Raw genomic sequence first — 25,098 nt, 5'->3', positions numbered from 1 at the left:
TTGGTTCATTCCCACACAAAGAAAAAAAGCCTACACAAATTTTGAGTGAAAAAAAAGAGTGGTTGAGTGAATTCTTTGGAGTGATTTGTGATAATTGCGTGAGGTAAATTTTTATTACTAACCGTCTCTTGCAGGTACAATGAGTTCAAATAAACAAGGAGAGGATAGTTCTAGCCAAGGGTTTTCCAAGACCCAAATAGATGATTTGTCTAAGATGGTGAGGGAAGCAATGAGGGTCGAATTGAAGACAGTGCATGAGAGAATAAGTAAACTTGAAGTTGGTGATAGTGAGGATGATGAGAGTTTTGGTGAGAATTGGGGTAGAAATAGGCGAGATCAAGAAGGTGGAAGAAATAGAAGGGAATCGAGGCATGGAAGATACATTGAAGGGGGAAGGGAAGTTGAAAATATTAGTGGGATTAAGATGAAAATTCATTCGTTTCATGGGAAGTCTGATCCAGAGGCTTATTTAGATTGGAAGATGAGAGTGGAGTCCATATTTGACTGCCACAATTACAGTGATGCAAAAAAAATAAAATTGGCGGTTGTTGAGTTTGTGGATTATGCTCTTATTTGGTGGGATCAGTTTGTTATTTCTAGGAGGAGAAATCGAGAGCATCCTATTGAGACATGGGAGGAGATGAAGCAAATTTTGCGAAAGAGATTTGTGCCGAATTACTATTATCGTGACATGTTTAGGCGGCTACAAAACTTGAAGCAAGGTCCAAAGAGTGTTGAAGATTATTTCAAATAGTTGGAAGTTACTATGATCCGGGCTAATATCGAAGAGGATCGTGAAGCAACTATGGCTCGTTTCATATGTGGTTTGAATAGGGAGATTCAAGACCAAGTGGAGCTTAGACATTGCATGAATCTTGAGGAGATGGTGCAAATTGCCATGAAAGGGGAACAAAAACTCAAAAGAAGGGGCTTGGGTCGAAATTCTACTGTTGGAGGTTCTTCTACTCCTTGGCATCCAAACGTTGGCAAATAAGAGGATATCAAGCCGGTTTCCAAGCCAAAAATTGACACCAAGAAAGAAACACCAAAGCAAGGAGTGCAAGGTAAATCTGAAACTCCTATTAATCGCTTTAGAGATATCAAATGCTTTAGATGTTAAGGTGTTGGTCATATTGCTAGTCAGTGTCCAAATAAAAAAATTGTGATCATGAATGCTTGTGGTGAGTTTGAGTCGGAAAGTGAGGAGGAGAATTATGATGGTATGCCTGCGTTGGAGGATCCCGATGATGAGGGATATGATGCGGTGGTTGGAGAGTTGTTGGTGACTAGGAGAGTGTTGAATGTGCAACAAAAGGAGGATGAAGAAAATCAAAGGGAAAATTTGTTTCATACTAGATGCTTTGTGAAAAACAAAGTGTGTAGTGTCATCATTGATGGGGGTAGCTGAACCAATGTGGCAAGTAGCAAGCTTGTTGAAAAATTTAGTTTGCATACTTCAAAGCATCCCCAACCCTATAGATTGCAGTGGTTTAATGATAGTTCTGAAGTAAAAGTGACTAGGCGAGTTGTGGTGCCTTTCTCAATTGGGAAATATGAAGATGAAGTGGTGTGTGATGTGGTGCCTATGCAAGCATGTCATATCTTGTTGGGTAGACCGTGGCAATTTGATAGGAAGGTGAAACATGATGGTTTTAAAAATCGTTATTCTTTTACTATGAAAAAAGAGTATGTTGTATTGTTGCCTATGACTCCAAAGCAAGTATTGGAGGATCATTTGAAAAAGAAAAAGATAGAAGAGACCGAAAAAAGAGTGAACAAAAAAGTGAGATGGCCTTTAGAAAAAAAGAATGAAAGAAAAAAATATAAGAAAAAAATTGAGAGGAAAGAGGCCGATAAAAAAATATACATGGCCCAAAAGAGTGAGTTGCGAGAGATTTTACATGTGCATACTCCACTTGTGTTGATTTTCTATAAGGAGATTCTCCTTAACACAAGTGATATAGCCAGAAATCTTCCGAGCAGTGTTGTTTCTCTCTTGCAGGAATTTGAAGAATTATTTTCGGAGGATCTACCTCAAGGATTACCACATTTGAGAGGAATTGAGCATCAAATTGATCTTGTGCCCGGAAGTGCATTGCCGAATCGTCCAGCTTATAGGAGTAATCCGGAGGAAACAAAAGAGCTACAAATGCAGGTAAGTGAACTTCTCGATAAGGGGTTTGTGCATGAATCAATGTCTTCTTGTGATGTACCTGTTTTGTTAGTGCCTAAGAAAGACGGTTCATGGAGAATGTGTGTTGATTGTAGAGCCATTAACAATATTGCCATCAAGTATAGTCATTCTATTCCTAGACTAGATGATATGTTGGATGAATTGCATGGTTCTGGCATCTTTAGTAAAATTGATCTTAAGAGTGGTTACCATCAAATTCGGATGAAAGAAGGTGATAAATGAAAAACTGCTTTTAAAACTAAGTATGGATTGTATGAGTGGTTGGTTATGCCATTTGGGTTAACTAATGCACCTAGTACTTTTCTGAGATTTATGAATCATGTTTTGCGTGCTTATATTGAAAAATTTGTTGTTGTATACTTTGATGATATTTTGGTGTATAGTAAAAATTTGAATGAGCATGTTGAACACTTGAGAATTGTGTTAATCACACTAAAAGCTGAACACTTGTATTCTAACTTGAAAAAGTGTGTGTTTTGTACAAAAGAACTTGTGTTTCTTGGTTTTGTTGTGAGTGCTCAAGGTGTCAAAGTTGATGAAGACAAGGTAAGTGCAATTCGAGATTGACGCCTACTTCTATTGGTCAAGTTCGAAGTTTTCATGGTCTTGCAAGTTTCTATAGGAGATTTGTTAAGGATTTCAGCACATTGGCGGCTCCTATGACGACGGTGATAAAAAAAAACGTTCCATTCCATTGGGTCGAGGAGCAAGAAAAGTTTTTTGATATTATTAAGCAAAAATTAATTAATGCTCCTTTAATTCTATTGCCTGATTTTTCTAATACATTTGAAATTGAATGTGATGCGTCAGGTGTAGGGATTGGAGGTGTTTTGATGCAAGGAGGACGACCAATTGCATACTTTAGTGAGAAGCTAAGTGGAGCAGCGTTGAATTATCCTACCTACGACAAGGAATTCTATGCATTGGTTCGTGTGCTTGAGACGTGACAGCATTATTTGAGGCCAAAAGAATTTGTGATTCATACGGATCATGAGTCTTTGAAGCATCTCAAAGGACAACAAAAGCTGAACAAGAGACATGCCAAGTGGGTAGCGTTTGTAGAGAATTTTTCCTACATTATCAAGTACAAGCAAGGAAAGGAAAACGTGGTAGCGGATGCTCTATCACGAAGGTATGTGCTTTTATCTACTTTAGATTCTAAGTTTTTGGGATTTGAGTATGTGAAGGAGTTGTATTTCAATGATCTTGATTTTGGTGAGGTTTATGCGTCATGTTTGCATGGTCAAAAAGATAATTTTTCGTGCATGATGGATATTTGTTTAAGGAATATAAATTGTGTGTGCCTAAATCGTCCATTCGTGAGTTACTTGTTAGGGAATCACATGGGGGTGGTTTAATGGGACATTTTGGTGTGACTAAAACTTATGATACTTTGCATGAACATTTTTATTGGCCACATATGAAGCATGATGTTGAGAATATTTGTGAGAGATGTGTTACTTGCAGAAAAGCTAAGTCTAGAACACAACCACATGGATTATATACTCCAATTCCCGTTCCTAGTGAACCGTGTGTAGATATTTCTATGGATTTTGTTTTAGGATTACCAAGGTCTAAAAAGATGAGGGATTCTGTGTTTTTTGTGATTGATAGATTTTCGAAAATGGCTCATTTTATTTCTTGTCATAAATTTGATGATGTTTCTCATGTTGCGGATCTATTCTTTAATGAGATTGTAAGATTGCATGGCATGCCTAGGAGTATTGTATCTGATAGAGATACTTGTTTTTTGAGCTAATTTTGGAAAACATTTTGGTGGAAACTTGGTACTAAATTACTGTTTTCGACTACATGTCATCCTCAAACAGATGGTCAAACTGAAGTTGTTAATAGAACGTTAGGGACTTTGTTGCGTGCTATGATAAAAAAAACTTGAAAAGTTGGGAAGAATGTTTACCATTTGTTGAGTTTGCATATAATCGTAGTGTGCATTCTACTAAAAAATTTTCACCTTTTGAAATTGTGTATGGTTTTAATCCTTTAACCCCGTTGGATTTAATGTCTTTGCCTATGAGTGAAAGGGTTAATATGGATAATAAGAAGAAGGCTGAGTTTGTGCGAAATTTTCATGAGAAGGTTAAGGCCAATATTGAAAAGAAGAACTTGCAATATACAAAGCAAGCAAAGAAAGGTAAAAAAAAGGTCGTGTTTGAACCCAGTGATTGGGTTTGGTTGCATTTGAGGAAGGAACATTTTTCGGAGAAGCGGTGTTCTAAATTGTTACCTAGAGGCAATGTACCTTTCCAAGTCTTGGAGCGGATCAATGATAATGCCTACAAATTAGATTTTCCAGGTGAGTATAATGTAAGTACTACTTTTAATGTTTCTGACTTGTCGTTGTTTGATGTAGGTGATGATCGAGATTTGAGGTCAAATCCTTTTCAAGAAGGGGAGGATGATGCGATCATGGTTAGCTCGCATGTTGATCACATGGCTAAGGATCCGTTGGAGATGCCAAGAGGACCAATTACGAGAAGTCGAGCTAAGAGATTCAAAGATGCGCTTCAATCGTTGATGATGAATTGGCAAGAAGGCATTTGAATGCTTGAAGATCACTTTGAAGGATGTTACAATATTATTGAAGTCCAAAGAAGTCAAGAAAGTGGAGTAAATATCAAAGCAAACACAAAAATAAGAGGCATAGTCCGTGAAGCATGCGCGCCCGCACCTTGTTCCATGCGCGCCCGCGCGTCCTTGCAATTTTGAAGATTGGGGGCAGAACTTTATGCGCGCCCGCGCTTGTGTGTGAGCGAGACTTTTTGATATTTTTGGCATTATTTTCCTATTTTGAGTCTTTTATTCCTACTAGGAAACTTTTAGGAGATATCTTTAGATATATTTTGAATTATTTCACGATATCTTTTATTATTTGTAGTTGTATTGTAAATACAACAAAAACATTCAGTATTGATATAGAACTCAGATTTTAGATTTTTATACATAAAATTCTCTTTAGAATTTTTATTGAAGCTTTGTGCTTTGTTCAAAAATCAAAATTATCAAAGTTCATACTTTGTGGCATTTGTCGATTGATTATCCTCGTGGTTGTCAGAAATAGGTTTTCTGAAGGTCCCGTTGTGATCAATTGTTTTTCTTTGTGATTTTTTGTTGCTAGTTTCAAGTAAACTAGATGTGAATAATCCAAAACTTTTACTTGTTTTCAATATTGGGAAAATTTTTTTATTTATTTTGTTATTGGATTAAGAGTACGACTTTAATATAGTCGTGTTTGCCTTCCATACGTTAAGAATTCATATCAATAAGTGGGAGAAATACAGTTTAACCACATGAATTCACTATTGGTGGGGATAACAGTTTAACCACATGTAATATATTTGATGGATACCGTTCACAGTTTATACTCTTGTGGGTCAGGAGTTTTACTTTTTTTTAATATATATATATATATATATATATATATATATATATATATTGAAGGGGATCGGTTAACTCGTGCCCGGAAACGCAGCGGAAATATAAAAATTTTAATAAAAGAAATCCGAGCACTTGTGTAGTATTCAAATATTAAACAACCATAGGGTGTTTAGAATTTTACCTATCAATCTCAAAGATTGATTTATGGCTCCAACCAAGTTGATAAACAACTAGGATCTTGAAAAATGGTAGATTCAATCTACAAGCTTCCAAGAGCACTCCTTGCTCAAAATGGATTCAACTCTTCGAGCCTCCGAATTAGGTCCACGACTAGACGATCTAAATCCACTCTAAATATGCACTAGAATATTTAGAGGATTTTTCATTGAGATATCATTTTAATTCTTCCTCAAAATGAAAGAAAAATTTGGAGAAAATTGCCAAGGAGTGTTCGGCCACTATGGTTGAATTGGAATGGAATATTGTGTGTTATATGTATATATTATTCATAATAATATATTAATGGTTAAGGATTTAATGGGTACAATTAAACATGCATGGAAAATTGCAAGGCATGCATGGAAAATTGCAAACCATCTTACAACCCTTTAAATTCCATACACACACATATATATATCATATATATATATATATATATATACACGCCTATATATATATATATACATATATAAATATATATATATTTAAATGTAATTTGAACTTATTTTAAATTAATTATTAAACCTAAACCCATTTAAGTTTAATCAATTAATTAAATTTAACTTGAACCCATTCAAGTCCACTAGTATCAATAATTATACAACACTATATTAAATTGAGCTCTACTAGACTCAATAGTGTTTAATTAATTCAACACTTGAATTAATTTAATTATTTGTACATTAAAATGTCTACTAGTGTTAAATTAATTCAACACTTGAATTAATTAACTAAGTTCAAAATAATAGTTTAGAAAATCACCATTTTCATAAACTAATTATTTTAAGTCAACTTTTAATCTTGGAACACATTCACAAATTAAAAGTTACTTATTCCATTCATTCTCCAATTTAGAAGTCAAACTTCTAATTTATTTTACTTATAAACTCCTTTATAAGTTGTTCAACATATTGAACTTATTTTAATCTCAACGGGATCTAGAAAGCTAGTACTTGTGTGACCCTCAATGGTTCACTGAGACAACTAGCAGTGGGTTCACATCTCCATGTGATTCAGGATCAAAAAGTCCCTTATATGAGCATATCCTAGATAGCTCCATTCTTATTAATCAACACATTGATAATAAGAACGTCAGAAAACTCAAGTCTGATAGTACCCAACCAGTCATGTAAACATCTAGCAGCATTGCTTACATGACTCCCTAGGTATCAAATGATAGTGCCTGCAAGAACCAATCAATTATGGTTAGCGTACAGTACGGTCCCTTCAACTCATATATGTAAGAGTGGGTGCCCAGTGAGCCAACTGTGTGGCTATGGGCTTTGATGACTCTTTGTATAAACAATTTTTTGTTTAATATTATTTACACTTTTATGGCAATGACTTTATATTACTTCATATTGTTATATTGTGATATACTATTGTTGTTTTGATAAAGACCTTGAATATACTATAGTGTATGTAAGATGTGGTAGAACATGGAGATGTCTATCATGAAATACATCTTATAGTCACTGTATGTTCTAAAACCGTTCCTAGTCGATTGAGCCGTCCGATAATAAGGATAAGGATCGCTCGAGTTTGAGACTAGCATTTGCGATGCGGAGTACCACGTTTCATTGGTAGGGAACATGGAGATGTTCGAAGCATGCAAATGGATATTCATAGGATGAATAATCGAACTACCCTATCCGGACTTTCCAAGTGGTTATCACTTATCGAGTGGATTAAGTCCGCGGTTTTGGTTGTACACCATTAGTCCTTACGACTTGAAACATCATGGAGACTCTATATGCTAGTGCTGTGCTTTGACTCGTTTACCGACTCTATGGGGGTCATCAGGTGTCGAGATTGGGTACAGTTACGACACATATAGGAGTCAATGCATTGTTGTCAAGGATTCACCACATACTTGCGAGTGTGGATATCCTATGCGATCTGAGGAGATATTAGTGTGATAAATCTCTGGCCAGAGTAATTGATGTGATTTAAGAAATGGTTTCTTAGTAGCACATGCGATGTCACTAATTTGATCTTCAAGATGTATTGCATAGTTATCGAATCTTGAGCGACTCTCGATATACCAATGGTTGTTGATTCGATCGGGATATATGGATGAAGGGACCGTACTGTACGCTAACCAAAATCTACTGGTTCTTGTAGGCACTATCAGTGATACCTAGGGAATCATGGGGCGATGTTGCTAGGCGCTTTACCATGATTCGTTGGGCAAGTCGGAAAGTGTTGTTCCGAGTCACAAGGAAGTTGTGAGCCCACGGCTAGCTGTATCCCTGAACCATTGAGGGTCACACAGTGTAATGGAGTTTTAATCCCCGTTGAGATAGTTAAATTTAAAGAGTTAAATTTAATGAACTAAGGAGTTGGACTTCTTAAATAAGAGTAAGGGAGTAGGATTTCCTAAAATGACATAGGGATGGACATTTTTGGAAACCACTGAATTCGGATTCAGGAAAATTTATTTTGACTTTAAAATGTGCAGAAATGGTTTCTGTGCACATTGGTGAAATCAGTTCATCAATCGGAGTCACGATGAATTTTATATTAATTTCTGAACGAGCGGGCTTTGCTTGTCGGGCCCCAGCTTATGACTAATGGGCCCTAAGGTGTTAGTGGCCTGCATTATAAATAAGTTATTTCAGTACAGAAATTACACACAACAGGTCATAATTTTTGAGACAGAGAAAAATTTCGAACCCTAGCTCTCTCTCTCTGTTCGGCCGACCCCTCCCTCTGCCCGAGATTTTCCGGTCTGTGATTTTGAATTGCAGTCTGGAATAGCGAATCAGATTCGTTTATTCTCTTCGCAGAAAACTTCTGATAGATTTTCTAGTGCAATCTATCAGAGGGATTAAACCTCTGTTCGTGGACCTGATTGAAGGAGTTCATCGGTTCCAGGGAGAGACAACAAGAGCAGATCAAATCTGTTGGTGTCCATTAATCTCGTTGCGAGATTGGAGGTAAAATTTAATAACTGTTATTTAAATTTTACACACACAATAATTTAATCGTTGAACGGTTGATACCCACACTATGGAATTGTTCCATAACAAATTTTTAAACTTCCGCTGCACCGGGTATCAATCGTGATTGATCTGACCGCCAGTTTTCCAACAGTGGTATCAGATCCAGGTTGCTCAGATCAAACGATTAAATTAATCAATTGTACAAAATTTTTGAGTCTCGGTTTTTGAAACAAAATAAATATTTTTAAATAAAAAAAAAAAAAATTTTTTCGGGGCAAAACCCGGGCAGCGATTGGATCGCTGCCCGGTGGGGCAGCAATTGTTGCTGCCCCGGGCGGCGCACGGCGCCGCCCAAAGGGGGCGCACGGCGCCGCCCAAGGCGGCGACCGTCGCCGCCCAGGGCGGCGCACGGCGCCGCCCAGGGCAGCGCTGTGCGCTGCCCAGCGCAGCGCTGGGCGCTGCCCAGGGGCGGCGCTCGGCGCCGCCCAGGGCAGCGCACGGCGCCGCCCAGGGGCGGCGCCAGGCGCTGCCCTAAGGGGGCAGCCGGGCTGCCCCCGGCCCGCGCCCCGGGTGCGGGCCGGCCCGGGAGTGTCCCGGGCGGCCGCGGGAAAAATTATATTTTTATTTAAAAATTAATTTTAATATTTAAAATTTTATTTTTGGTCCGGTCAAAAATTGTTTTTGATTGGTTCACGAGATTTCGGATCGAATTGTTCGAGTCCGTAAATTTTAAAATTGATTTTGGATAAATTTGAATTTTTGGAAAATTTTAATATTTTATCCGTAAATTGAATTTTGAAATCAATTATTTTGGTACAATTGATGATAAGATATGATCTTATGATATATTGAGTAAAATATGATTTTATTTGTAAAATTGGATTTTATAGATAAAATATGATTTTATTTGATATAGAGATAAAATATGATTTTATATGTGAAATGAGATTTTATATATAAAATATGATTTTATCTTGTTTAAATTTGAATTGCCACAGCATGTTATCCAATAAATTAATTTTGAATTAAATGTTATTGGATAAGGATGATCGATTGCCATGACCAATTTTGTAGGTGTATGTTAGGAATTTACATTTTGTCTTTATTATTGTTGGTTTTATTAATGGGCCTGGTTTATGGCCCGATATGAATGTCATATGTAATAAAAGTGGGCTTGGTTTATAGCCCGTTCCCACCCCCTAAAAATGTATCCCCTACTTGTCATTGTTATTTATTGTAAATACATTAGATTTAGTGGGAGATCAAGATTTGAAGATGGTGGGTCCAACAGACAATGAAGACTGAAGAAATGTAAATTGGAAGCATATGTAATAGGATTGCATTTGCATACTGCATATTACCTAGGATTGGACTAAGACCCGTGATTGGCAACCACGGGTCAATTAGAAATGGAATCGATCATCCTATATAATATGTGATATTATGATTGTATGCATGTTTAGACATAAATTGCATGAATCCGGCAATGCATGCAATAAATTAAATATGATGAGACAAATAATTTTATAAATAAAATCCCTCATTTTAAATATGATTTAAAATTTATATCAAGATAAATAAAGGAAATTTAAATATTGTTTAAATGTTCCTACCTTCCATCAACGGTCAATGTATGTGATGCTACCCGCGGATACGGTCCGGCTCATATTATTGGGGGGGCCCGTCCGTCGGAAAGCTGTACATTGGATCGACAAATGTTGTAAGTTGGGTGGAACTCCCATGGGATCGGCTCATATTATTGGGGGATCCACATGGCGACCGTCCATCACAACTTAATATTGATGGGTCATCTTGACATGTCACTTTAAACGGCGTCATATTATTGGGCCCTTATTGGACATGAGGTAAACACATGGGGTTTGCTTTGGAAGCAATTGGGCTCTACCTTTTGAGAATTATGGTTGGCTGATATTATTCGGGACCATAAGTTTGTCAATTGGACTCCATGTTCTCACTAAGGAAAAAGTTTCCCGTTTTCACTAGAGGGTGGTGAAATCGTTAAAATAGTGGGAGTGAGATTCATAAAATTAAATTCGCCTATTTTATGTCTTAGTAAATTGTTAAACAATCATTGATATATGTCTGTTTTTCTTTTCAGTATTTCATACAATGAATTCGCGAAATCCATTATTCTCGATCCTCGAACAAAACAAGTTGACTGGCGCCAACTATACGGAATGGTTCCGGAAGTTGAAGATTGTCTTAACTTCGGAGAAAATGCTCTACGTGTTAGAGAAAGCACCTCCGAAGGAAGCACCAGCTGACATAAGTCCGGAGGAATTGGCCAAACTTGATGCATGGTGTGACCATGACATCAAGACCAAATGCTATATGCAAGCCTCGATGTCTGATGAACTCCAGAGGCGATTTGAGGACACGGTGAATGCTGCTGACATTCACACGCAACTCAAGGAACTTTTTGGGGCTCAGTCGAGGGCTGAAAGGTTCGCTACTGTTAAGGAGTTGATGACGTGCCGCATGCGTGAAGGGACTTCGATCCGTGATCATGGGGTACGAGTGATTTGGCTCATACAGAAGTTGGCGACCCTAGATTTGGTGTTGGAGCATGAACTCAATGTGGATTTATTGCTTCTGTCTCTTCCTTCTTCATTTGATGGATTTGTGATAAATTTTAATATGAACAAGATAGAGGCCACCCTTGAAGAGATGGTCAATATGCTCGTTACATATGAATCCACACTTAAGAAGGATAAGCCAGCTTTCTTGGTGGGCTCCTCATCTTCTGCTAAGAAGGGGCCAAGTATGAAGGGCAAGAAACGTTCTACCCCACCCAAGAAAGTCGAGCCCGAGAAGAAGCAAAAGACAAAGGCTTCAAACAATGGAAAATCCAAGGATGTTTGCCATTACTGCAAGAAGCCGGGTCATTGGAAGCGCAACTGCAAGGAATATCTTGAGCAGTTAGGAACTGCAAAGGGTATGTTCTATATCGAAATAAACATGTCACTTAATACAACTTCTTGGGTATTGGATACCGGATGTGGATCTCACATTTGCAATGATTTGCAGGTGATGACAAGAAGTCGCAGGCTTAGAATGGGTGAGACCCAGCTGAGGCTCGGGAATGGTTCCAGAGTTGAAGCTACGGCCATTGGAGATGTTTGTTTGATTTTGCAGAATGGTTTTAAATTATTGTTGAGAGATGTTTTATTTGTGCCAGATTTAATTAAAAACATTATTTCTATTTCTATGCTTGATAGAGATGGTTATTCTTGTAATTTTGTGAATGGGATTTGCAATATTTACAAGAATGAATGTTTAATTGGAAATGGACAACTTGAAAACGATCTATACAATTTAAAACTAAAAGACGTTCCAGTGAATTGTATTGACAAACCGGCGACAACAAACAAAAGGAAAATCGATAGTCAAAACCCGGCAAACCTTTGGCACGCTAGACTAGGTATTTCCTCAAGGAGGATGAACAAGCTAGTGGGAGAGGGCATGTTTGATATGTCTGATATTAACTCTCTACCTACTTGTGAATCCTGCCTAAAAGGAAAAATGACTAAATCTCATTTTAAGGGGAAGCCTGAGCGTAGTCAAAATCTGTTGGATTTGATCCATACAGATGTTTGTGGTCCATTTAGAGTAGGGACTCAACATGGCCACACCTACTTCATTACCTTTACTGATGATTATTCAAGGTATGGGTATTTATATTTAATGAAATATAAGTCTGAAGCATTTGAAAAGTTCAAAGAATTCAAGGCTGAAGTAGAAAACAAGCTAGGTAAAAGTATTAAAGCACTTCGATCGGATCGAGGTGGAGAATACTTGAGTACCGAGTTTTTGGACTATCTAAAAGAGAACGGGATTCTCTCTCAGTGGACTCCTCCTATGACACCACAGCTTAATGGTGTATCGGAGCGTCGTAATCGAACTTTGTTGGACATGGTTCGATCTATGATGAGCTTCACTGAGCTTCCACCTTCGTTTTGGGGCTATGCGCTTGAAACGGCGGTATTGTTGTTGAACAACGTCCACACTAAAGCAGTGGACAAAACACCATACGAGTTATGGAATGGCAAAGCTCCTAAGTATTCGTACTTGAGGATTTGGGGATGTCCTGCTTACGTGAAGCGGACAGTGGGAGATAAGTTGGATAGTCGATCCAGCTTATGTTATTTTGTAGGGTATCCGAAGAATTCAATCGGATATTATTTCTATTATCCTGCTGAAACAAAGGTTTTTGTTTCTAGGAATGCCACCTTCTTGGAGAAGGAGTTCTTATTGGATAAGAAAGGCGAGATGATGGAACTCGAAGAAGTTCGAGAAGAACCCAAAATACAAAATAACGATCCTACACCTCAGGAACCATTGCTGGACACGCCTGCACCTAGAAGATCCGAAAGGACTTCTAGACCTCCAGTTCGATATGGTCTTCTTCTTAAAGGGGATCAAGATGAACCCGACATTGGATGTGATCCAAGAAACTTCAAGGAAGCAATTTCTGATGCGGATTCGAATTTATGGCTTGAAGCTATGCAGTCAGAATTGGATTCGATGCATACAAACCAAGTTTGGTCTTTAGTAGATCCTCCCGATGGAATTGTTCCGATAGGGTGTAAATGGATCTACAAAAGAAAGCTTGGGCCTGATGGTAAGGTATTGACCTACAAGGCGCGATTGGTGGCTAAAGGTTATACTCAAAGGCAAGGAGTTGACTATGACGAAACCTTTTCACCAGTTGCAATGTTCAAGTCCATAAGAATCCTAATTGTCATAGCTGCATGGTATGACTATGAGATATGGCAAATGGATGTGAAGACTGCTTTTCTTAATGGAGACATTAAGGAGGAAATCTATATGAAGCAGCCTGAGGGGTTCACATCCATGGGAAGCGAGCATAAGGTATGCAAGCTTCAGAGATCAATTTATGGTCTAAAACAAGCATCAAGAAGTTGGAACCAGAAATTTGATGAAACAATAAAAGATTTTGGCTTCATCAAGAACCCGGAGGAACCGTGCGTGTACAAGAAAGTAGTTAAGGATGCTGTGACATTCTTAGTACTTTATGTTGATGACATCCTACTCATTGGGAATGATGTAGGGATGTTGCAGTCAACAAAGATATGGTTATCAGGTAGATTTTCGATGAAGGATTTGGGAGAGGCATCCTACATTCTTGGGATACAGATCTATAGAGATAGGTCTAAGAGAATGATAGGACTCACTCAATCAACCTACATCGATACCATATTGAAACGGTTTTCAATGGATGGGTCCAAAAGAGGACATCTACCCATGTGTCATGGAGTTTCTCTATCCAAGTCTATGTGTCCCAAGATTGATGAAGAGATAGAGAATATGACACATGTACCATATGCGTCAGCTATAGGTAGTATCATGTATGGGATGATATCTACCAGACCGGATGTAGAATTTGCTCTGAGTGTCACGAGCAGATATCAGTCTAATCCTGGTCAAATGCATTGGAAAGCCGTGAAGGACATTCTTAAGTACTTGCGAAGGACTAAGAATATGTTCATGGTTTATGGAGGACGAGAACTCAAATTGGAAGGCTATACCGACTCTAGCTTCCAAAGTGATGTGGATGACTCGAAGTCAACCTCTGGATTTGTGTTCATGCTCAATGGCGGTGCTGTCTCTTGGAAGAGTTCCAAGCAGGACACCACAGCGGATTCCACCACTGAGGCTGAATACATTGCAGCATCAGCTGCTGCTAAAGAGGCCGTTTGGATGAGAAAGTTCGTCCAAGAGTTGGGCGTCATTCCTGAATTTGTTGGTCCAGTCCCGGTGTACTGTGAACACACGGGTGCCGTTGCTCAAGCAAAGGAACCAAGGTCTCATCAAAGATCCAAACACGTACTGAGGAAATACCACATAATCCGGGAGATTGTGGAAAGAGGAGACACCATTGTCGAACGAGTGGCCTCTGCAGACAATATCGCTGATCCGCTTACTAAGCCCTTGCCAGGACCATTGTTTGACAAACATCGCGAAGCAATGGGTCTACGTAGTATGACTAGTTGGCTATAGGGCAAGTGGGAGATTGTAAGAGTGGGTGCCCAGTGAGCCAACTGTGTGGCTATGGGCTTTGATGACTCTTTGTATAAACAATCTTTTGTTTAATATTATTTACACTTTTATGGCAATGACTTTATATTACTTCATATTGTTATATTGTGATATACTATTGTTGTTTTGATAAAGACCTTGAATATACTATAGTGTATGTAAGATGTGGTAGAACATGGAGATGTCTATCATGAAATACATCTTATAGTCACTGTATGTTCTAAAACCGTTCCTAGTCGATTGAGCCGTCCGATAATAAGGATAAGGATCGCTCGAGTTTGAGACTAGCATTTGCGATGCGGAGTACCACGTTTCATTGGTAGGGAACATGGAGATGTTCGAAGCATGCAAATGGATATTCATAGGATGAATAATCGAACTACCCTATCCGGACTTTCCAAGTGGTTATCACTTATCGAGTGGATTAAGTCCGCGGTTTTGGTTGTACACCATTAGTCCTTACGACTTGAAACATCATGGAGACTCTATATGCTAGTGCTGTGCTTTGACTCGTTTACCGACTCTATGGGGGTCATCAGGTGTCGAGATTGGGTACAGTTACGACACATATAGGAGTCAATGCATTGTTGTCAAGGATTCACCACATACTTGCGAGTGTGGATATCCTATGCGATCTGAGGAGATATTAGTGTGATAAATCTCTGGCCAGAGTAATTGATGTGATTTAAGAAATGGTTTCTTAGTAGCACATGCGATGTCACTAATTTGATCTTCAAGATGTATTGCATAGTTATCGAATCTTGAGCGACTCTCGATATACCAATGGTTGTTGATTCGATCGGGATATATGGATGAAGGGACCGTACTGTACGCTAACCAAAATCTACTGGTTCTTGTAGGCACTATCAGTGATACCTAGGGAATCATGGGGCGATGTTGCTAGGCGCTTTACCATGATTCGTTGGGCAAGTCGGAAAGTGTTGTTCCGAGTCACAAGGAAGTTGTGAGCCCACGGCTAGCTGTATCCCTGAACCATTGAGGGTCACACAGTGTAATGGAGTTTTAATCCCCGTTGAGATAGTTAAATTTAAAGAGTTAAATTTAATGAACTAAGGAGTTGGACTTCTTAAATAAGAGTAAGGGAGTAGGATTTCCTAAAATGACATAGGGATGGACATTTTTGGAAACCACTGAATTCGGATTCAGGAAAATTTATTTTGACTTTAAAATGTGCAGAAATGGTTTCTGTGCACATTGGTGAAATCAGTTCATCAATCGGAGTCACGATGAATTTTATATTAATTTCTGAACGAGCGGGCTTTGCTTGTCGGGCCCAGCTTATGACTAATGGGCCCTAAGGTGTTAGTGGCCTGCATTATAAATAAGTTATTTCAGTACAGAAATTACACACAACAGGTCATAATTTTTGAGACAGAGAAAAATTTCGAACCCTAGCTCTCTCTCTGTTCGGCCGACCCCTCCCCCTCTGCCCGAGATTTTCCGGTCTGTGATTTTGAATTGCAGTCTGGAATAGCGAATCAGATTCGTTTATTCTCTTCGCAGAAAACTTCTGATAGATTTTCTAGTGCAATCTATCAGAGGGATTAAACCTCTGTTCGTGGACCTGATTGAAGGAGTTCATCGGTTCCAGGGAGAGACAACAAGAGCAGATCAAATCTGTTGGTGTCCATTAATCTCGTTGCGAGATTGGAGGTAAAATTTAATAACTGTTATTTAAATTTTACACACACAATAATTTAATCGTTGAACGGTTGATACCCACACTATGGAATTGTTCCATAACAAAATTTTTAAACTTCCGCTGCACCGGGTATCAATCGTGATTGATCTGACCGCCAGTTTTCCAACAATATATCCCGACCGATTCGACAACCATTGGTTTATCGAGAGTTGTCATTGAATCGATAACTATGTGTCATGCCGTAGTTGCATCGAAAGTGTAATTCAAGAAACTCCTTTCTTAATTACCACTTACTCTGATCAGAGATTTCAAGCTACGTATGCATGATATAACATAGGATATCCATACCCGTAGGTAAGCGGTGAATCCCCGACTACAATGCATTGACTCCTATATGTTTCGTCACAACACCCAACATTGCCACCTGATGACCCCAGATGAGTCGGTAAGCAAGTCAAAGTGAAGCAATAGCATATAGAGTCTCCATGTTGTCCCGGGTTATAGGACTAATGGTGTACAACCATAAACTAGGACTTCTCCACTCGATAAGTGAGAACCACTTGGAAAATCCTTTAGGGAAGGTTGTTCAGTGCACTCTACAAGGAGCACCTATTTGCATGCTTGGACATCTCCATGTCCCCTACCAATGAAACATGGTACTCACATCGCAAATACTAGTCTCAAGCTCGAGCGACCTTTATCCTTCTTTATGGCGGCTGAATCGACTAGGAACAGTTTAAAATATACAGTATTCCAAATATGAGTTTCATGACAGTCATCACATGACCATCTCATATTCTTTCTACTATTTGTATATTCAAGGGCTTTATCTATGCAACATGCATGGGTATAAAGATAAAGATGTGCCAAATTAAATAATGTCAAATATTATTAAAACAAAGATTGTCATACAAGAGTTCTCTCAAGGACCATCGGCCAAGAGTTTAACTTTATAAATATTTACTCCCAATGTTTTGACATTTTTACTACCCTCTAGTAAAAACGGGAAACTCCTTTCCTCAGTAGGTACATAAGGTCCAATTAGCCAATTATGATCCCGAATAAAATCAGCCAATCATAATTTCTAAAAGGTAGTTTCCAATTGCATCTCCATGCAACCCTTACGTAAACTTTTGTCTCACGCTTGATTAGGACCCAATAATATGACGTCGTTCATCTTTACGTGTCAAGCCTTACCCATCGATATCGAACCTTAATGGACGGTCGCCATGAGTTCCCCCAATAATATGAGCCGAAGTCATGGGAGTTCCACGTAGTTCACATCACCATGTCAATGGATGTCACAGCTTTCCGGCATCCAAGCCCCCCCAATAATATGAGCCGAGCATTGAATACGGGTAGCGTTCGTCATGCATCCATTGTCGATGGAAGACATGGAAATTATAAACAAATTTATAATTCCCCTTTTCGGGCTTGATATAAATTTTGAATCTAATTCAAAATGAGGGTTTTTTTAATTTTAAAAAAAGGTATCATCATTAATTTTAAAGATTGCCATGTTTGATCGTATGTTTGCCGGATTCATGCAACTTTGTTATTATAAAATAATAACGCACATACTAATTAATAAGGATGATTAATCGCCCCAAAAACTATTTGGCCCGTGTGAGCCAAACACGGGCCTAGGTCCAATTCCTAGGGAATGCATGGGATGCAAATGCAACAATTACATAAGCTTCCAATATTTACATGTCTTGGATCTTCATAATTCATCATGGTCCACCATCTTCCAATCTTGAACTTCCGCTATCAAATATTTTACATGAAAATATTCATGGCAAATAGGGATACATTTCATGGGGTGGGAACGGGCCATAAACTAAGCACACTTTGTAATTTGATAATTATTACAACCATTCAACACAAAATATCCTAGCATACACCTAGCAAATTGGTCTTGGGCTTTTAATCATCCTTCATGCACAATATCACATATCATACACCATCAATTAATTATCTCAATAATTAATTGATCAAATATCATATATCTTGGTCCAATCACTAACCACCACAATTATAAAATAAATTAACAAAATAAACAAACACCTTTGTTTACTTTTCAAATTAATTTATTTATAATTGAATTTCTTGTAAATCACAATTTACTATAAATAATCAAAGTCACACTTTAACTATTTATTTTATGAGAAAAATCACATATTATAAAGTTTAATTTTTCATAAAATCAACTATTAATATATTTAACAATTTAGGGCCTATGACACATGATATTCCAAAACACCTTTTGAAAAACTCAAGTCGTCATAGTCGTCACCGAAACTCCGTCGCCGGATTCCGGCCAAAAAAAATTTTTTTTTTTTAAATTAAAAATATGGGGCAGCCCACGGCTGCCCCTAGGACACCTTCGGGCAGTCCAAGGGCTGCCCGAAAATAAAAAAATAATTTTTATAAAATTTTCCCTAAATGTTAAAATATTGATTTTCTCATGCGGTTAGAAATTGACCTCAACATAATATCCAACAAATACTACACAAAAGTGTAACCTAGGCTTTGATACCACTGAAGGGGATCGGTTAACTCGTGCCCGAAAACGCAGCGGAAATATAAAAATTTTAATAAAAGAAATCCGAGCACTTGTGTAGTATTCAAATTTTAAACAACCATAGGGTGTTTAGAATTTTACCTATCAATCTCAAAGATTGATTTATGGCTCCAACCAAGTTGATAAACAACTAGGCTCTTGAAAAATGGTAGACTCAATCTACAAGCTTCCAAGAGCACTCCTTGCTCAAAATGGATTCAACTCTTCGGGCATCCGAATTAGGTCCACGACTAGACGATCTAAATCCACTCTAAATATGCACTAGAATATTTAGAGGATTTTTCATTGAGATATCATTTTAATTCTTCCTCAAAATGAAAGAAAAATTTGGAGAAAATTGCCAAGGAGTGTTCGGCCACTATGGTTGAATTGGAATGGAATATTGTGTGTTATATGTATATATTATTCATAATAATATATTAATGGTTAAGGATTTAATGGGTACAATTAAACATGCATGGAAAATTGCAAGGCATGCATGGAAAATTGCAAACCATCTTACAACCCTTCAAATTCCATACACACACATATATATATATCATATATATATATATACACGCCTATATATATATATACATATATAAATATATATATATTTAAATGTAATTTGAACTTATTTTTAATTAACTATTAAACCTAAACCCATTTAAGTTTAATCAATTAATTAAATTTAACTTGAACCCATTCAAGTCCACTAGTATCAATAATTATACAACACTATATTAAATTGAGCTCTACTAGACTCAATAGTGTTTAATTAATTCAACACTTGAATTAATTTAATTATTTGTACATTAAAATGTCTACTAGTGTTAAATTAATTCAACACTTGAATTAATTAACTAAGTTCAAAATAATAGTTTAGAAAATCACCATTTTCATAAACTAATTATTTTAAGTCAACTTTTAATCTTGGAACACATTCACAAATTAAAAGTTACTTATTCCATTCATTCTCCAATTTAGAAGTCAAACTTCTAATTTATTTTACTTATAAACTCCTTTATAAGTTGTTCAACATATTGAACTTATTTTAATCTCAACGGGATCTAGAAAGCTAGTACTTGTGTGACCCTCAATGGTTCACTGATACAACTAGCAGTGGGTTCACATCTCCATGTGATTCAGGATCAACAAGTCCCTTATATGAGCATATCCTAGATAGCTCCATTCTTATTAATCAACACATTGATAATAAGAACGTCAGAAAACTCAAGTCTGATAGTATCCAACCAGTCATGTAAACATCTAGCAGCATTGCTTACATGACTCCCTAGGTATCAAATGATAGTGCCTGCAAGAACCAATCAATTATGGTTAGCGTACAATACGGTCCCTTCAACTCATATATCCCGACCGATTCGACAACCATTGGTTTATCGAGAGTTGTCATTGAATCGATAACTATGTGTCATGCCGTAGTTGCATCGAAAGTGTAATTCAAGAAACTCCTTTCTTAATTACCACTTACTCTGATCAGAGATTTCAAGCTACGTATGCATGATATAACATATGATATCCATACCCGTAGGTAAGCGGTGAATCCCCGACTACAATGCATTGACTCCTATATGTTTCGTCACAACACCCAACATTGCCACCTGATGACCCCAGATGAGTCGGTAAACAAGTCAAAGTGAAGCACTAGCATATAGAGTCTCCATGTTGTCCCGGGTTATAGGACTATTGGTGTACAACCATAAACTAGGACTTCTCCACTCGATAAGTGAGAACCACTTGGAAAATCCTTTAGGGAAGGTTGTTCAGTGCACTCTACAAGGAGCACCTATTTGCATGCTTGGACATCTCCATGTCCCCTACCAATGAAACATGGTACTCACATCGAAAATACTAGTCTCAAGCTCGAGCGACCTTTATCCTTCTTTATGGCGGCTGAATCGACTAGGAACAGTTTAAAATATACAGTATTCCAAATATGAGTTTCATGACAGTCATCACATGACCATCTCATATTCTTTCTACTATTTGTATATTCAAGGGCTTTATCTATGCAACATGCATGGGTATAAAGATAAAGATGTGCCAAATTAAATAATGTCAAATATTATTAAAACAAAGATTGTCATACAAGAGTTCTCTCAAGGACCATCGGCCAAGAGTTTAACTTTATAAATATTTACTCCCAATGTTTTGACATTTTTACTACCCTCTAGTAAAAACGGGAAACTCCTTTCCTCAGTAGGTACATAAGGTCCAATTAGCCAATTATGATCCCGAATAAAATCAGCCAATCATAATTTCTAAAAGGTAGTTTCCAATTGCATCTCCATGCAACCCTTACGTAAACTTTTGTCTCACGCTTGATTAGGACCCAATAATATGACGTCGTTCATCTTTACGTGTCAAGCCTTACCCATCGATATCGAACCTTAATGGACGGTCGCCATGAGTTCCCCCAATATGAGCCGAAGTCATGGGAGTTCCACGTAGTTCACATCACCATGTCAATGGATGTCACAGCTTTCCGGCATCCAAGCCCCCCCAATAATATGAGCCGAGCATTGAATACGGGTAGCGTTCGTCATGCATCCATTGTCGATGGAAGACATGGAAATTATAAACAAATTTATAATTCCCCTTTTCGGGCTTGATATAAATTTTGAATCTAATTCAAAATGAGGGTTTTTTTAATTTTAAAAAAAGGTATCATCATTAATTTTAAAGATTGCCATGTTTGATCGTATGTTTGCCGGATTCATGCAACTTTGTTATTATAAAATAATAACGCACATACTAATTAATAAGGATGATTAATCGCCCCAAAAACTATTTGGCCCGTGTGAGCCAAACACGGGCCTAGGTCCAATTCCTAGGGAATGCATGGGATGCAAATGCAACAATTACATAAGCTTCCAATATTTACATGTCTTGGATCTTCATAATTCATCATGGTCCACCATCTTCCAATCTTGAACTTCCGCTATCAAATATTTTACATGAAAATATTCATGGCAAATAGGGATACATTTCATGGGGTGGGAACGGGCCATAAACTAAGCACACTTTGTAATTTGATAATTATTACAACCATTCAACACAAAATATCCTAGCATACACCTAGCAAATTGGTCTTGGGCTTTTAATCATCCTTCATGCACAATATCACATATCATACACCATCAATTAATTATCTCAATAATTAATTGATCAAATATCATATATCTTGGTCCAATCACTAACCACCACAATTATAAAATAAATTAACAAAATAAACAAACACCTTTGTTTACTTTTCAAATTAATTTATTTATAATTGAATTTCTTGTAAATCACAATTTACTATAAATAATCAAAGTCACACTTTAACTATTTATTTTATGAGAAAAATCACATATTATAAAGTTTAATTTTTCATAAAATCAACTATTAATATATTTAACAATTTAGGGCCTATGACACATGATATTCCAAAACACCTTTTGAAAAACTCAAGTCGTCATAGTCGTCACCGAAACTCCGTCGCCGGATTCCGGCCAAAAAAAATTTTTTTTTTTTAAATTAAAAATATGGGGCAGCCCACGGCTGCCCCTAGGACACCTTCGGGCAGTCCAAGGGCTGCCCGAAAATAAAAAAATAATTTTTATAAAATTTTCCCTAAATGTTAAAATATTGATTTTCTCATGCGGTTAGAAATTGACCTCAACATAATATCCAACAAATACTACACAAAAGTGTAACCTAGGCTTTGATACCACTGAAGGGGATCGGTTAACTCGTGCCCGAAAACGCAGCGGAAATATAAAAATTTTAATAAAAGAAATCCGAGCACTTGTGTAGTATTCAAATTTTAAACAACCATAGGGTGTTTAGAATTTTACCTATCAATCTCAAAGATTGATTTATGGCTCCAACCAAGTTGATAAACAACTAGGCTCTTGAAAAATGGTAGACTCAATCTACAAGCTTCCAAGAGCACTCCTTGCTCAAAATGGATTCAACTCTTCGGGCATCCGAATTAGGTCCACGACTAGACGATCTAAATCCACTCTAAATATGCACTAGAATATTTAGAGGATTTTTCATTGAGATATCATTTTAATTCTTCCTCAAAATGAAAGAAAAATTTGGAGAAAATTGCCAAGGAGTGTTCGGCCACTATGGTTGAATTGGAATGGAATATTGTGTGTTATATGTATATATTATTCATAATAATATATTAATGGTTAAGGATTTAATGGGTACAATTAAACATGCATGGAAAATTGCAAGGCATGCATGGAAAATTGCAAACCATCTTACAACCCTTCAAATTCCATACACACACATATATATATATCATATATATATATATATACACGCCTATATATATATACATATATAAATATATATATATTTAAATGTAATTTGAACTTATTTTTAATTAACTATTAAACCTAAACCCATTTAAGTTTAAATCAATTAATTAAATTTAACTTGAACCCATTCAAGTCCACTAGTATCAATAATTATACAACACTATATTAAATTGAGCTCTACTAGACTCAATAGTGTTTAATTAATTCAACACTTGAATTAATTTAATTATTTGTACATTAAAATGTCTACTAGTGTTAAATTAATTCAACACTTGAATTAATTAACTAAGTTCAAAATAATAGTTTAGAAAATCACCATTTTCATAAACTAATTATTTTAAGTCAACTTTTAATCTTGGAACACATTCACAAATTAAAAGTTACTTATTCCATTCATTCTCCAATTTAGAAGTCAAACTTCTAATTTATTTTACTTATAAACTCCTTTATAAGTTGTTCAACATATTGAACTTATTTTAATCTCAACGGGATCTAGAAAGCTAGTACTTGTGTGACCCTCAATGGTTCACTGATACAACTAGCAGTGGGTTCACATCTTCATGTGATTCAGGATCAACAAGTCCCTTATATGAGCATATCCTAGATAGCTCCATTCTTATTAATCAACACATTGATAATAAGAACGTCAGAAAACTCAAGTCTGATAGTATCCAACCAGTCATGTAAACATCTAGCAGCATTGCTTACATGACTCCCTAGGTATCAAATGATAGTGCCTGCAAGAACCAATCAATTATGGTTAGCGTACAATACGGTCCCTTCAACTCATATATCCCGACCGAATTCGACAACCATTGGTTTATCGAGAGTTGTCATTGAATCGATAACTATGTGTCATGCCGTAGTTGCATCGAAAGTGTAATTCAAGAAACTCCTTTCTTAATTACCACTTACTCTGATCAGAGATTTCAAGCTACGTATGCATGATATAACATATGATATCCATACCCGTAGGTAAGCGGTGAATCCCCGACTACAATGCATTGACTCCTATATGTTTCGTCACAACACCCAACATTGCCACCTGATGACCCCAGATGAGTCGGGTAAACAAGTCAAAGTGAAGCACTAGCATATAGAGTCTCCATGTTGTCCCGGGTTATAGGACTATTGGTGTACAACCATAAACTAGGACTTCTCCACTCGATAAGTGAGAACCACTTGGAAAATCCTTTAGGGAAGGTTGTTCAGTGCACTCTACAAGGAGCACCTATTTGCATGCTTGGACATCTCCATGTCCCCTACCAATGAAACATGGTACTCACATCGAAAATACTAGTCTCAAGCTCGAGCGACCTTTATCCTTCTTTATGGCGGCTGAATCGACTAGGAACAGTTTAAAATATACAGTATTCCAAATATGAGTTTCATGACAGTCATCACATGACCATCTCATATTCTTTCTACTATTTGTATATTCAAGGGCTTTATCTATGCAACATGCATGGGTATAAAGATAAAGATGTGCCAAATTAAATAATGTCAAATATTATTAAAACAAAGATTGTCATACAAGAGTTCTCTCAAGGACCATCGGCCAACACATTGGCTCGACGGGCACCTACTCTAACAATATGTATATATATATATATATATATATATATATATATATTTTGATTTTTTAATGCATAGTACCGCTTAAAGAATTTCCCATTTATACAATCAATCCTTAAAACATC

At 37.1% G+C, this 25,098-nt stretch overlaps 1 pseudogene; it reads left to right on the top strand.

Moving 5' to 3' along the window:
* The first annotated feature begins 4,225 nt into the window (after positions 1-4,225).
* Positions 4,226-25,098, top strand: part of LOC140862766 (CBL-interacting protein kinase 23-like) — a 48,941-nt pseudogene continuing 28,068 nt past the window's right edge.

The sequence above is a fragment of the Henckelia pumila genome, chromosome 4, assembly GCF_033568475.1.
Source record: "Henckelia pumila isolate YLH828 chromosome 4, ASM3356847v2, whole genome shotgun sequence".
NCBI lineage: Eukaryota > Viridiplantae > Streptophyta > Magnoliopsida > Lamiales > Gesneriaceae > Henckelia > Henckelia pumila.
The sequence above is the reverse complement of the archived record's forward strand: the minus strand, read 5'-3'. Positions and strand labels throughout refer to the sequence as shown.